General features: G+C 44.6%; 1 protein-coding gene across 7 annotated transcripts in view; it reads right to left on the minus strand.

The window, feature by feature from the left end:
* Positions 1 to 4,745, minus strand: part of PPP1R9A (protein phosphatase 1 regulatory subunit 9A) — a 150,026-nt gene extending 145,281 nt beyond the window's left edge. For 4 of the 7 annotated variants that reach the window (XM_083578460.1, XM_083578459.1, XM_083578471.1 and 1 more), the window contains exon 1: positions 4,623 to 4,735. The gene's annotated coding sequence lies outside the window, so the exon portion shown is untranslated. Of the gene's footprint in view, positions 1 to 4,622 lie in introns of all 7 variants that reach the window. The other 3 variants (XM_083578464.1, XM_083578461.1, XM_083578457.1) reach the window with 1 other exon arrangement.
* Positions 4,746 to 14,518: the final 9,773 nt, after the last annotated feature.

Genomic DNA, 14,518 nt, shown 5'->3' on the forward strand with positions numbered 1-14,518 from the left:
CCCGTATATTTAAAGCTTCCTCCAAAGAATCATGGGAACTATAGTTTGTTCAGGGTACTAGCTCTGTGAGGTGTGAACTACAGTTCCCAGGATTCTTTGGGGGAAAGCCATGCACTTTTAATGTGCTTCAGATGTATGCTGTGTACAGAGCCTAAGAGATTCGACTTCATTTTTCTACCAGATAATGGTCCAAAAAGCAAACAGTCTCCTATCAAGTGATCCAGTTAGATGACTTGACAGCTGCTCGGATCGGGCCCTACCATTACACAGAGTGAGGCAGCCGCCCCAGGTAGAAGTTGTGGGGCAGGGAGCAGCTGTAAGCTGTGGAAAAAAATAGAAATGTGCATACCACAAGGCCTACCCTGGGCCTCCTAAGCAAACCTACTTCCCTCACCTGTGGTGAAAGATGTTATTCCATCACCGGTGATGAAGTAAGTCTCAGCTGCCAGTCTGACCAGCTTTTGTGCGTCAAATGGGGTGGCACCATCTTGTCCTTGACTTGAGGCAACAAAATATTTAAGGCTGGTCCTGACAGCTACATAATGATTTCTTTATCGTACAGTAAGCCCACAATTTATGCTCGCTTTTCTTATGTGATTGCATGATTCCCAGGAACCAAACCCTCAAGTAAGTTGTGGGTTTATGTATCACTTAACACCTTATGAACAATTTATGCATCACTTAATACCTGAGCCTGGTAGTAGTAAAAATAGTAGATTATTTATTACCCAGGACAGGTCACACAACAATTAAAAATACAACACTAGAACAGTTTAAAGCAAATTACAATAATAAGAATAGAGTGGGCTCTAAAAAATATACACCACAAGAATCATAGGCCAGGGTAAATAGGTACATTTTCAACATACAATGAAAATTGCACATTGAGGGGGCCAGATGCACCTCTGTGATGAGGAAGTTGCACCATTGCTCAAATGTTTAATACCATGGGCTGCATTCAGACAGCATTTTATTTAATCTTTACAGGGTTCCCCCAGCTGTTTATTTTTACATGTGATGTGATGTTTCACATGATGTAAAATCTAGTGGAATCTAGCAAATGTTTAATTCATGTTACTTCCATTAAAAACAAACAAACAGTTTCAACCCTGTTAACTCAAAAATTGCAGGCATTTTGCACTGACAAAATTTGGGGCGTATACAAGCCACAGTTCCACAATACCAGAAGGTACTAAGTATGAAAGGAACATCAGAAACTGGAACAGAAGCGCCAGCATTATAACCAGTAAAACTAATGCAATTCTCTCCCCACCCCACCCCACTCCTCTGCATATAGCCATAGTCTTATCAAGACATTGCTTCCCTCTCTCAATGATGTCTAGCTGCTCTGTAAGACTTGTACCCCACAGCAGTCAAAGCCAGCAGTTATGGAGGTCTAGCTTGAGCTGTAACAATTAAAGACCTATGGGATAGGGCAGGTTCTTCTTCTTATTTGAAATTTCTTAATGTTACCCTTAACTCTACTAATAGACACTGCACTTTCCCCATGTACACTTCTGAAACGTATCCTACACATTTGGCATGTGTTGAGTAGGCCAATACTTAGAATAAATTACAGAGGCCAAAAGAAGCCAAACGTTTTAGGGCAAGTTGTATATTTGAATGCAGAATGTGGTACTTCTGAACGTGCATTGTTAAACACTACAATAACTCACCTTGAATCTAACAAGGTTAAAGTAGTCATCAAGTGTCCTTTTCTCTGTTTCCAGGAAAACAGTTGGCTTCCTCTTTTGCAGTCATGTATGCACACCACATAATTGTTTTCTACAGACCTCACATTTCACAAAATGCTTTTAGTAAAGATTGAGTGGCAACAATAATTTCAACTTCCAAATTAGTGGCTTGTTTGCATTATGCATTGTTGAGGGCAGAGCAAAAGCAAAAGCAACAAAACAACAACACCACCCCACAAATATTTGCATTCTTGGTAAAAGAGATCCTCCTTAGCCCCATGCAGGTGTTTGCTGACCAGAAACATTTAAGGATATTTTCATGCATCATTCAGGCTCAATTCATACTGATGTTCTGGTTTGCTATAATGTGGGTTGTTGTTCCTGGTGCTTACTGCATTCATAAGGAAGGCTCATCTACTTATTTTATCATAGGCACAAGCTGGAGGGCACAGTTTGATTTCACTGCAAATAGCAGAGGGGTCAGGCCAGCCCAAAACACTTTGCTGCCTGAGGCAAAGAGCAAAATAGCACACACACCTTGATTTCATACACAGAAGGCAGCTACAGACTTTCATACACAGCCTGGCAGTTGCATGTGAAGGGCTAGTATCCTCCAGGACACCCATGGGTGGTAGACTGGCTTAGGAAGTCCAAGGTCGGTCATGTGACTGTCACAACTCCGTCCTTCAACACCATGCCAGGGTTCCCTGGCCCAAATCATCTCCCACCTGAAAGGGCTGTAGTGTAGAAGTTCGATTCAGTTTGCATTTAAATGTGAATTTACCCAATTCACACTTTCCAAAACAATACATAAACCAAGACACAGCCATCCTTTGAAATTCACACTCCTCTGAATTTGGCAATGTAGTTCTCCTGCCAAGCAATGTGTACAAAATTGTGTATATTGGGGTAAAGGTAAAAGGACCCCTGACTGTCAGGTCCAGTCGTGGCCGACTCTGGGGTTGTGGCACTCATCTCGCTTTACTGGCCGAGGGAGCCAGCGTACAGCTTCTGGGTCATGTGGCCAGCATGACTAAGCCGCTTCTGGTGAACCAAAGCAGCGCATGGAAACGCCGTTTACCTTCCCGCCGGAGCAGTACCTATTTATCTACTTGCACTTTGACATGCTTTTTTTTTTCTTCTTTTCATTTTTGTAATTTCTTTGAAACTTTAATAAATATGATTAAAAAAAAAAAAGACATGCTTTCGAACTGCTAGGTTGGCAGGAGCAGGGACCGAGCAAAGGGAGCTCACCCCATCGGGGGGATTCGAACCACTGGCCTTCTGATTGGCAAGCCCTAGGCTCTGTGGTTTAACCCACAGTGCAAAAAGGCATATGTTAAAGAAAATAACATCAACATGCATAGTATCGGGGAAAATTGCTTACAAATGTGTGTATTAGGATAAATTTTCATGAGAACCTTTTTTTTAAAAAAGTGGAGACTGATGTGGTAATGTGAAGAAGTGATCGTAAAACTGGGAAAATGAGAGAAACCAAAATTGACAGCTCCCCTCCCCCCCCCCCGGCAATTGCCTCCAAGTGAGGGAGCGAGAGAAGAAGTAGAGACTGTGTGAATGTTATCATTCTTGGTGATAACAGCTTCTGGCTTCCTTCTGATGAAGTCATCTTGTACTGATCTGCGATTAGAGATAAGGTATGAAATTCACAGAACTAGAGAAGAATAGAGCTTGGCTGTAATGGCTTAGAGAAAGAGCCATAAAACCACAATCCTTACTGTGAAATGTAAGAGAAACCAGTAAAGTCACCATAAGTTGCAACAGCAGAGTGACTGGTTCAAAACATATACCGTAGTACAAACATTTCTCCCGTGGGCTGGTTTCTGCGGTTATTTCATGTCAAATAGCAACTCCACCATCAATCACCTGCAGTTTGTGATGTTGGGTGGAAGCTGAAAGAAGGGCCCTGAGGCAGAAGCTGCACTCACACTTCCTCCATACAATAACATCCCCCAAATAGAATCATAGAATTGCAGTGTTGGACGGGAACCTGAGGATCATCTAGTCCAATTCCATGCAGTGCAGGAATCCTGCCCTGGGTGGGCTCAAACCACCAACCTTCTGGTTAACAGCCAGATGCACTGACCCATTGCAAATACCATATTTTTCACTCTATAAGACGCACCAGACCACAAGACGCACCTAGTTTTTGGAGGAGGAAAACAAGAAAAAAAATATTCTGAATCTCAGAAGCCAGAACAGCAAGAGGGATCGCTGCGCAGTGAAAGCAGCAATCCCCCTTGCTGTTCTGGCTTCTGGGATAGCTGCGCAGCCTGCATTCGCTCCATAAGACGCATACGCATTTCCCCTTACTTTTTAGGAGGGAAAAAGTGAGTCTTATAGAGCAAAAAATACGGTACTTCCTTAGCACTCTTTCATATCCAGACATTACTCCCAAGCACGCCCAGCAACCACACCCAATACACAGTTAATCCCCAGCAAACATCTGGTCTATTAAAAAAATTCCTGGCAGTATTAAATCCTAGGGGTTACTCTTGTTGAACCCAGGGGCACTCACTTCTGAGTAAACACGCCCAGGATTGCCAGTTTAGCTGCCGCTTCGGTTCTATGGGAATAAGTGTGAACAAGTTGTTTCAATGTGGATCAGATTCGACCATTATTATTATTTACAAATGTGTACGTCCTGACTTTCGGATGAAATCAATTTATTTATATATTTATGCCCGAAAGGCTGAATACATGAAGTTGTTTTGGTATCTATGGCTTTCTCTTAGGATAACCAATATCAGTTTTCCATTACTGTCAGGAATGCACTGTTATAAAGTCAGTGAGATAAAAGACCCCACCTCAAAAAGGAAAAGGACAGAGATGACGAGAACAGCACTCAAAATGAGTTAACCAAGTGCAATCTAAGTGCAAAACTAAAAGTAGGTTCTTGTTAATGCTTACCTTTGAAGATCCAAAGTCAAGGTGGGTTTTCTCCCCCTGTGAAAGTTGATGTCATTGCTTACTATGGAGAAAAGCAAAAAGGAGGAAGAAAAGCTCTCTGAACTCTTATTATGACATCAGCACTTGCCTCAGAATCAGAATTCTTTAAGGAAATGTTTGTGACTAAATCAGTGTTTTCTTTTTCATGCAAGTGGAATGAAGGCTTTCATGGAGATAAAGTAAGAACACTGTGGTAGGAATGTCTTACTCTTCCTTCACACCTCGGAATGGAAACGAAAAAGAATGTATGATGTTTTCCACTTCTTACATTGTTTTCTCTTTCACACGTGGGGAAATATAGGCCAGATGTTGCCACGGGGACAACTGTGCACAATAATCCTAGTCTTACTTGAATGAAACATTAAGCTATATAGCCTCACTTGTAACTACATTTTGTATGGCGTGTAGTTCAACCTTTACCATTGTTCACGGGCAGGGCAAGCTTTGAAATATTTTCAGCTGGGAAACTTTAATAAGCAGTGGGTCACCGACTCTGCCAACAACCTTCACAAACGTGACACTTTTTTCCTTTGTCACAGTTTCTGTCCTTTTCTCTTCTCTATGGCTTTGCAGAAGTGCCACTCAAACCAAGAGGCATGGTAGGGTAGCAAGGCTTAGAAGATGGTGTGGTTCTGCTTAACTTTGACTTAGCATAATTATTAGTCACTTCAAAACATTATTTTATACCCACCCGGAAAGATTAATTCTTTGTGTATTTATTTCCTTATGTTTCCCTAAGAATCCCACTCTTCCTTCATGCAACTCAACAAGCTATATATGTGGTTCCTGCTGGAAGTACAACTGCAGGGATCATTCATTTAATAACCTGCTTACAGTTAGTCAAGCCAACTGGGGGTGGGTGGGAAGTGTTGCCTAGCAACCAGGCAGTATGCCATGTTCCTTGCTGAGGCAATTCAAATTTTGATTGGTGTATATAACTTTTTATCCTGTGTATTTGCATATCTCCCTCCTCTAAACAACACTTGCAAAGATTTGTAGAACCCCTCATATCATATACTGTTTCTGCTCAGTTTACCCAGCAAAGTATTATTGGTTTCTTTTCTCTTTGGACTCCGTCTGCGTTATTCAATTGACTGCTCAAAGTTCACAGGTGGCCATCCATCCAAGCTCTGACCAAACCCAGACCTACCTATATCCCTGGGATAGATGTGGTCATTATCATATGTAAGCTGTGATCCAGACCTCCATGTGCCCTCCAGTGTCCACATGGGGTTCTCTTCTCCTTTCCATAGCGGTCACAGCTCTGCAAATGCCCCTTGCACGTGTAGAGTTTCTGTTTCGTTGACATGAGCTGGGTACACTTTGTGCACAAGAATGGCATATTCTGGTGCCATAGAGCAAAGGAAGGGAGCCTGTAGCCCTCCAGATGTTGCTGAACTACAATTCCCCTCCACCCCAACAATCATGACAAAAGACCAAGGATGATGGGAGTTGTAGTTCAGCAACATCTGAAGAACCACAGGTTCTCTACACCTGCCCTAACAGAACTCCTGCACTAGGGCAGCTCTTTGCCTCCTTTCTATGCATCATCAGGTACAACAAGTAAGACCTGTTTTGCAGTGTGGAGTACTCCTGTTTGTTACTCCAGGCAGCTAACAATGCCCATTTCCTGGATACTCCATTTCATTCCCTTCCAGCAATATTCCACACCCCTCCCCAGAGCTCTGTGGTCACTGAAAATCCTCCTAAATCGTTGTTTTCCCCTCCCTTAGAGTTTCTCCTACATGTTGTTTTCTACTGCTGAGTTTTGGTGCTGGCTTGGCTATATAAGGATCAGCTCTCTGAGAATGACCTTGCTGTTAGTATATATATAGATAGATAGATTGGATATGGAAGGGATGGTTCCCTTTAAGTCCTTTTTCTGAAGCCTTCTTATGCCCTGGAGCTTTCTAGTAAACACTGGCGACATTAAATATTTGGTCAGTAGTAGGAAACAGATATTCTCATTTGTCTGTTTCAAGAATGTGTGTGGCTGAATCTTTAGTTTCCATGGAAACCATCTCCAATGTCATTTGTGGAACTAAAATGTCAACAGTCATGGTGAGAATGAAGTTGTTGCGAGGCTGAAGGAGAGACCTCTCAGGGGTTTTACCTGCTCAAGGCACTGTAGTGCTATTAACAAAGCTTAAACATTGATTATTTACAAACATAGCAAATCAAATTAAAGATGCAGATTAATGACTAATTTACTGCGGTGTAAAACATTGGGATTTAATTACTAACTGATCCTCTCGCACATTTTCTTATCTTTAAGTCTTCTTTTCTCCCCAATCCCTTTGCTAGATCAGCCTAGATTTAAGCAGCTATCCTAAACTGGGAACAAATCCTTTGGGGCTTATTTCTGAGTATACACGTACAAGATTTCATTGTAAGTATCAAGCCGTAAGTATCTTGGACCCTATAAACCTCACCCCTTATGCTGACGGAGGGGGGAAAAGCTGGGGATTTTGGAAGGCGGAGGACTTGGGAGCAACTAGGATACAGAACAGTGAAAGTAAGCCCTTCAGCGAGTATTGGTGTCAGAGTGAAGGCAGTCCAAATAGTGTTGTATGCCCCACAGTGCTGTCACCAATTGACTGCTGGCTCATCTAGAGGCAGCAAAATCAGTTTCTCAATCCACAGATGTATTAGCACCAAGATAGTTTTTCCTTCCAGTGTTGCCAAACCTGTTTCTTGGCTGTTAGGAAGGCACAGAAAATCCACTTGCGGAACAAGGTGAAAGGGCTGTGGCTCAGCGGTAGAACACATGTCCAGTATACATAAAGGTCCCAGGTTCAACCCTTGGTGTCCCCAGGTAGAGCTGGGGGAAACTGATGCCTGAAAGGCAAGACCACCTCTGCTACACAGTGTAAACAAGTCCAACACTTGCAGCCCGAGAGGCCCTTTTCTGCAGTCCTTGGCAACGTTTGACACTCCCCAGCCCTTGCGATGCCTTCCCACAGTCAGGTAAGGAGGCACTGGGCTTTGGGAAGGAGGCAGGAGGGCTCTGACACGGTCCTAGATTCCTCCTTCCCAAAGCCTAGTTAGCTTTCCCAGCTTTGGGAAGGAGGTAGGAGGACTCTAGGACCCTGCCAGAGGCTCATACCTGTTTCCCAAAGCCTGGTGCCTTGCTTATCTAACTTTGGGAAGGCATCATGAGGGCTGGAGGGTGTGTCAAATTTTGGCCTCACTCCACTGCCCCCATGGCTTCTGAAGCACTGCACAAAAGGCTTTGGCAGGAGTCAATCATCTGACGTCATTAGGACATGAGATGGTAGATTGGTGGGTTGCCCTGCCCAGCTGTCAGAGCTGGCCTGTGGTGGTGTGGGGAGATTAGGATCGTACCTGCCAGATCAAAAACATCCCCTACGCCTTCTATACATGGAGTAAATCTCCCGAATTCAATGGTGCTTGCTTCTGAGCATTCATCAGATTGCACGGTAAATCCCCAAGTTACAATCACTAGATTAAAGAATGACTGAATAACAATTAGTGAATCCATGGATCTGATAACCCTAGAACTCACTCATGGACATGAGTCTGTATGCTTCTGAATACCCGTTGCTGATGACCTTAGGAGACAATGCTCTTGTACTCAGATTTCCTGCAGGCATCTGGTTGGCCACTGTGAGAACAGGATAATAATAATATAATAACCATCTGGCTGGGTTTCCCCAGCCACTCTGGGCAGCTTCCAACAAAACACTAAAATACAATAACCTATTAAACATTAAAAGCTTCCCTAAACAGGACTGCCTTCAGATGTCTTCTAAAAGTTTGGTAGTTATTTTTCTCTTTGACATCTGGTGTGAGGGCATTCCACAGGGTGGGTGCTGGAATAGATGGGCTGCAGACCCTTCTTATGACGGTACCACAGAGAACATTATTAGAAAGAAAAAGTCTTAATAATTATAATAAATACTGGGGGTCTTTGAAGTACTTTGCAATGCAGCAAACATCTTACAGTATGCTTTGAGAGGAGAAATGGTTTAGTTTCGTGTTTAAAATTATTTTCAGATTTTCAGATATATTCGTTAGAATTTTGCTAGGAGGTGGGGCATCTCAGTGGAAAATGCATCATGAATCCGAGTGGTTTTGAAATCCGAAACGCATAAAATGAAACCTGTCACTTCAAGAATGTTGCCTCATTATGGACAAAGAGAGTCTCAAGCTTGCCTACCCAACTGTTTTCATTTGTAACCCAAGCAAATGTGCTCTGGGAGTCAGCAATACACTGTGACAGTGCTAATAATTATCAGCGATACCAAATGGAACACAAGGGCTGCCTTAGCACACCAAGTCAGGAGGAAGCAAGCCTTCAAGCAAACCATAGCACTCCCTTCACATCCATCACTTAGGTGGAGATTCTTCATGATAGCTCGTGAATGCAGGTGACAGGAAATCGTAAGAGTGAAACCCCAAGGTTGCAGTTCTAGTGCTCAGCATACAGTACTGCTTCTTTTCTGACTCAGAACTGCACAACTGTAAGAGCTGTGTGAATATACAAGTATTTATAAATAGTCATTTGGCTATAGCTGTCATACGGATTTAATTTAGAAGCTGCTAGTTGATTTTTTTATTTAAGTATCACATGACAAACAGGCAGATTGTGTGTGTATTGACCAATAGAGATTTTGTGCAGGGAACTATACAAAAAATGTAACTCAAAATATAAATAACATTTTGAACATAAATAAAACTTAGCTCCAAAGACAAATATGTGCATCAAGAGTCACACAAGAATTACTCTCTACAGAGTACAGTAGAAAGATAACAAATGTTGCTGTTATCTTTAATGTAAAAGCAAATAACTATGAGTTACAGAAAATAGCATACTGAGAGGGTGGCATATTACATCATTAGTTATTCACTGAAAAAAATCAAACCGTTCTGATCTAAAGCTGCTGCTCTTTTTAGTGCCCCTAGCCAATTTTATTTGTCAACTTTCCAAACAAAGTTATATCCCACACATTTTTATACCAATATCCATTCGTGGCTCCTTCCAAATTCTTCCAGAAATGGGCAGTTGTTAGTTCTGATGCCATTAAAGGATGACTTAACAACATTTTACTTCTCAAAATCATATTACTGTTTGAGAAGAACACTTAATAAAGCTAAATAACAATCCAACGGTATATATTCATTAGTTAATTCTCCAACATTTTGGAGATTCCTATGGCAAGAAGAATGTACAATAATTTAGATTTCTAGCACCCTTTTATGTTTCACATTGGCACAAAGCTGCTGGAAGCGCAATCCTAAGATGGTGGCAATGGTGAGATTCTGTGGCAGAGATATTGCCACTTCCCTAAGACAGTTCATACTGGCCACGGCAGACGTATGGAAGGAAATATTCTGTGCCCTTCCTGGTTCTGCTTTTAAAAAGTTCCTTTCCCAGTTACACTAGGGAAAATAAGTGTGCCAGCTCTAGGGCTGGAGTTCCCGACTCCCAGCTTTCTGCAGTTGGGTGTTCAGGGGAATGAGGGGGCTTTGGATTCTGCAAATATGCAACCCCCAGGATCCACACAACAAGCTCCTGGGAGTGCTCCTGGGAGTGCCATATTTCCAAACCTATTGCCTTCTGCTTTTCAGTCAGTCTTTGCTCATAAACATGGTTTTAGTCAAGAGTCACACAGTGATGCTCAGGCACCTTATTAGAAATGGAAAAGATGAGAGACATGGCAGGCGGCTCTGCAGTATATGCCTTATGGCTCCATCCAGGCCATGAGATTGAGAAGGAAGATTCTGGAGGTAAAGGAACAATGGTGGAGTTTTCTGTCACTGCACAGAGGAGACCTCAGCCCATGAAACTTGCTCTCCGTGCATGGAGAGTGAGGCTCCCCATTACCCTCCCTAGTAAGCATAGAATTACTTTCTAGGAGAGTCAAGACTTGATTTATTTCATCCACAACATACATACTAACACTTAGACTTCATACCTCCTTTACCACCACCAAGGTTTTCACTTTTGCTAATAAAGGCTCCTTTTTTATTTGCACAATTAAGATAACACTGTCATCAGCACAACTCTACATAATGTGGTTAGAACTCTAATCGCTAACCATTGTAATTAAAAACCAGTTATTTCTTTTTAATAGAATACAATGATGTGGCAAAACAAAGCAGAGGAGGGAACAGTAGCAAGCCCGTAGCAGAAGATGAGTGGCGCTCAGCATTAACTGCAGAACATTTTTGTTGTTGTTACTGCTTTTAGCTGTATAAAGCTAATATTTTCCTCTCTTACCTTTTTTCTGTATATTTATGACCCATCTTGTTCTCAAATTAAAATGCAAGCTCCTTGTAGTCTTAAATCTATTACTCCTGTTTATTATTTTGACAGCTGGATTTTTGTACCAGGATGTAAACCACCATTGATGTTTCAGTTATTACAGTTGGCCTACAGAGGGCTCCAGAGCAGTAGTTGCTGAGGTAAATCACTGCACATAAATGAGTTAAAAAAGAGAGAAAAGCAGAAACATAGAAATAACGATAGAGGAATAGCTTCTGCGATAATCAGTTATGTTCTCTGTGTGAGAGATGGCGATAAATAATATGAATGCTGTGAAAGAACCCCCTTCCCACAACGGGGAAGATGGAGGAAAAATTCGATTCAGTTCACATTTAAAGGCAGTCCCAACTCATCACATATTCTGAAACAATATGTGAACTGTAACAGCTATCATTTGGAACTTGCACTTCTCTATATTTTGCTGTGCAGCTCTCCAGCCAAGAGATGTGCACAAAAATGCATGAATGAGGAGAATACAGTGATACCTCGGGTTACAGACGCTTCAGGTTACAGACTCTGCTAACCCAGAAATAGCACCCCGGGTTAAGAACTTTGCTTCAGGATGAGAACAGAAATCGTGCTCCAGCGATGTAGCAACAGCAGGAGGTCCCATTAGCTAAAGTGGTGCTTCAGGTTAAGAACAGTTTCAGGTTAAGAACGGACTTCCAGAACGAATTAAGTACTTAACCAGAGGTACCACTGTATTTTTATTCTGAATCTTCCAGCATCCAGCTTCACTGTATGCCTACAAGTTCCAGTGCTATGGGGGGGGGGAATCTTTTCTCTATCCACTTTCTCCATGCAGCGCATCATTTTATAAACCTCTATCATGTTACATCTTACTCAACTTTTTTTTTCTAAACTAAAAAAATCCAGATGCTTCTTTCATCATAGGGGAGTTGCTCTATATATGCCTTATCATTTCTGAAACTTTTCCAACTCTCCAATATCCATTTTTGAGGAGAGACCTTTTAAGGGCTGGTTACATACCTTAGGAGTCAAGAGATCTAAGCACAGCAGCCAAGAGAAGTTGTTGGATGTTATGTACTGAGTTGAATAGGATCCAAACCGCAGCAGTCTGATTGGTCCTAGAACAATAGGATCCAAAAGGCAGCAGTCTGATTGGTCCTAGAACAATGCAGCAGTATGATTGGTTGGCAGGAACCACCCAATCATGCTCCAGATAGAAGTGAATCCACAACCTGATTGGCTTACAGTAGAATTCCGGAATTAGCCAATCATGTGCAGCCCATTGTGTAAATAATGTATATAAAGCAGATACTTTGAGGGGACATTCATTCACTCCTCCTCACCACTATGAGCTGAATAAAGAGCATGAAATCACTTTGCGACTCTGAGTACATTTCACTGGCGACGAAGGTGGGATCCCGCTGAGCTGACTGCCACACACAGCACCGCAGCACCGCCACCTGCCGCACCGCTGCCTCGCACCGTGTATCCAGGCTTCAGCTCCGGGACACAAGGAACTCAGAATGGCAACCGACAGCAGCTTCTCGCCGTTCAACCCAGCATCTGGAGACTGGGAAGCGTACGCCTTCCGTTTCACCTTCCTCCTAGAAGCCAAAGGGGTCACCGATGAAGAAGACGCCAAGAAGAGGGCAATATTCTTCAGCGTCTGCGGAGAGGAGACGTTTGAAATCGCCCGGGCTCTCCTTGCGCCTGAAGACGTTGCTACTGTTCCATACAAAACAATAATGGAACAGCTGAAGGGGCACTTTTCACCACAGCCCTCAGTGGTGGCTCGTCGAAATGCCTTCTACACAAAGCGGCAAGCCCCTGGAGAAACCATAACTGGGTTTGTGACCTCTCTCCGCCAAGCTGCCCGGTTCTGCAACTTCTCAGAGCTGGAGAACATGCTTCGTGACCACCTCGTCGGTGGCCTGAAGGATGAGAAGCTGCAATGACCCCTCTACGCTAAGAAGAACCTAACGTTCCAGGTCGCTCTGGAGGAGGCCCTGGCAACGGAAGCTGCCGAGAGGTCGACGCAAGAGGCACGGCCAAGCCAGCCGTCCCAACCGAGGGTCCACCACGAAGACCTCACCGACGACTCAGACTGAACTTCAGGCCTTCTTGGGACTATTGAACTTTTACCATTCCTTCCTTCCCCACAAGGTGGCGGTAGCGGAGCCCCTACACAGACTCCTGGACAAGCAGGCCCCTTGGGTGTGGGGCCAGCGCCAGGAGGCCGCATTCCAGGCAGTCAAGGACTTGCTTGTCTCAAACTCGGTCTTGGCACACTTTGACAAGAGGCTGCCGGTGGTGCTAGCATGCGACGCCTCGCCCTATGGCATTGGCGCTGTCCTGGGACACCAACTCCCGGATGGAAGAGAGGTACCGGTGGCATACTTTTCCCAGACACTCAACGCAACCGAGCGGAACTACTCGCAAATCGACAAGGAGGGTCTGGCAATCGTGAAGGGAGTAAAAAAATTCCATGATTTCTTGTACGGGCGGCCCTTCACCGTGGTGACTGACCACAAGCCGTTGCTTGGCTTGTTTGCCCCCGAAAAGCAGACCCCCCAAGTGCTGTCTCCTCGCGTCCTCAGGTGGTCAATTTTCCTTGCCAGCTACCAGTATGCACTGATTCACTGCCCTGGGAAGGCGATGGGCCATGCGGACGCCCTCAGCAGGCTACCACTACCGGAAACAGGCCCCGACCCAGCACCTGCACAAGAGGTTATGAGCCTGGAGCTGCTTCCCGACCGCCCCATTCAGGCACAAGAAGTTGCACACCATTCCAAGAAAGATAGGGTCATCTCCCGGGTCCTGGACTGGGTGTGGAGGGGATGGCCCAGCAGCAGCCCCGGGCCAGAATTCGCCGGCTACACAACCCGCAAACATGAACTGTCGGCCCACAAGGGGTGCCTGTTATGGGGAAGCAGGGTCGTTGTTCCCCAGCCCCTCTGCAAAAGGGTCCTCACAGCCCTACACAAGACACACCCAGGGGTAGTAAGAATGAAGGCCCTTGCCAGGAGTTACGTGTGGTGGCTGGGGATCGACGGAGAGATAGAGGCCTGGGTCAAACACTGCCAGGCCTGCCAAGAATCCCGCCCAGATCCCCCAAGGGCCCCAGTCCAGTCCTGGGAGTCCGCCCGAGCACCATGGTCACGCCTGCATGTGGACTTCGCTGGCCCCTTTCAGGGGAAAACATTCTTCATAGTGGTGGACTCCTACACCAAATGGCTGGAAGTCGCACTGGTACCGTCCACTTCTACGTCCGCAGCCATCCGGGTACTACGCAGGCTGTTTGCAACCCACGGGCTCCCTGACACTCTCGTCTCAGACAACGGGACTGCATTTACGTCAGGAGAATTCCAAACCTTCACAGCGCAGAACACCATCCGTCACATCCATTCGGCGCCATTCCACCCTGCCACCAATGGCCAAGCAGAACGCATGGTGCGGACCACCAAGGACACCCTTCTCCGCATGACGCAAGGGGATTGGGAGTACTGCCTTGCCACATTCCTTCTAGCACAGCACAGCACCCCCAGCTCAACGACTGGCCGGAGCCCCGCTGAACTACTAATGGGTCGGCGCCTTGCAA

This window comes from Podarcis filfolensis, assembly GCF_964270895.1.
Source record: "Podarcis filfolensis genome assembly, chromosome: 12".
Taxonomy (NCBI): Eukaryota; Metazoa; Chordata; class Lepidosauria; order Squamata; family Lacertidae; genus Podarcis; species Podarcis filfolensis.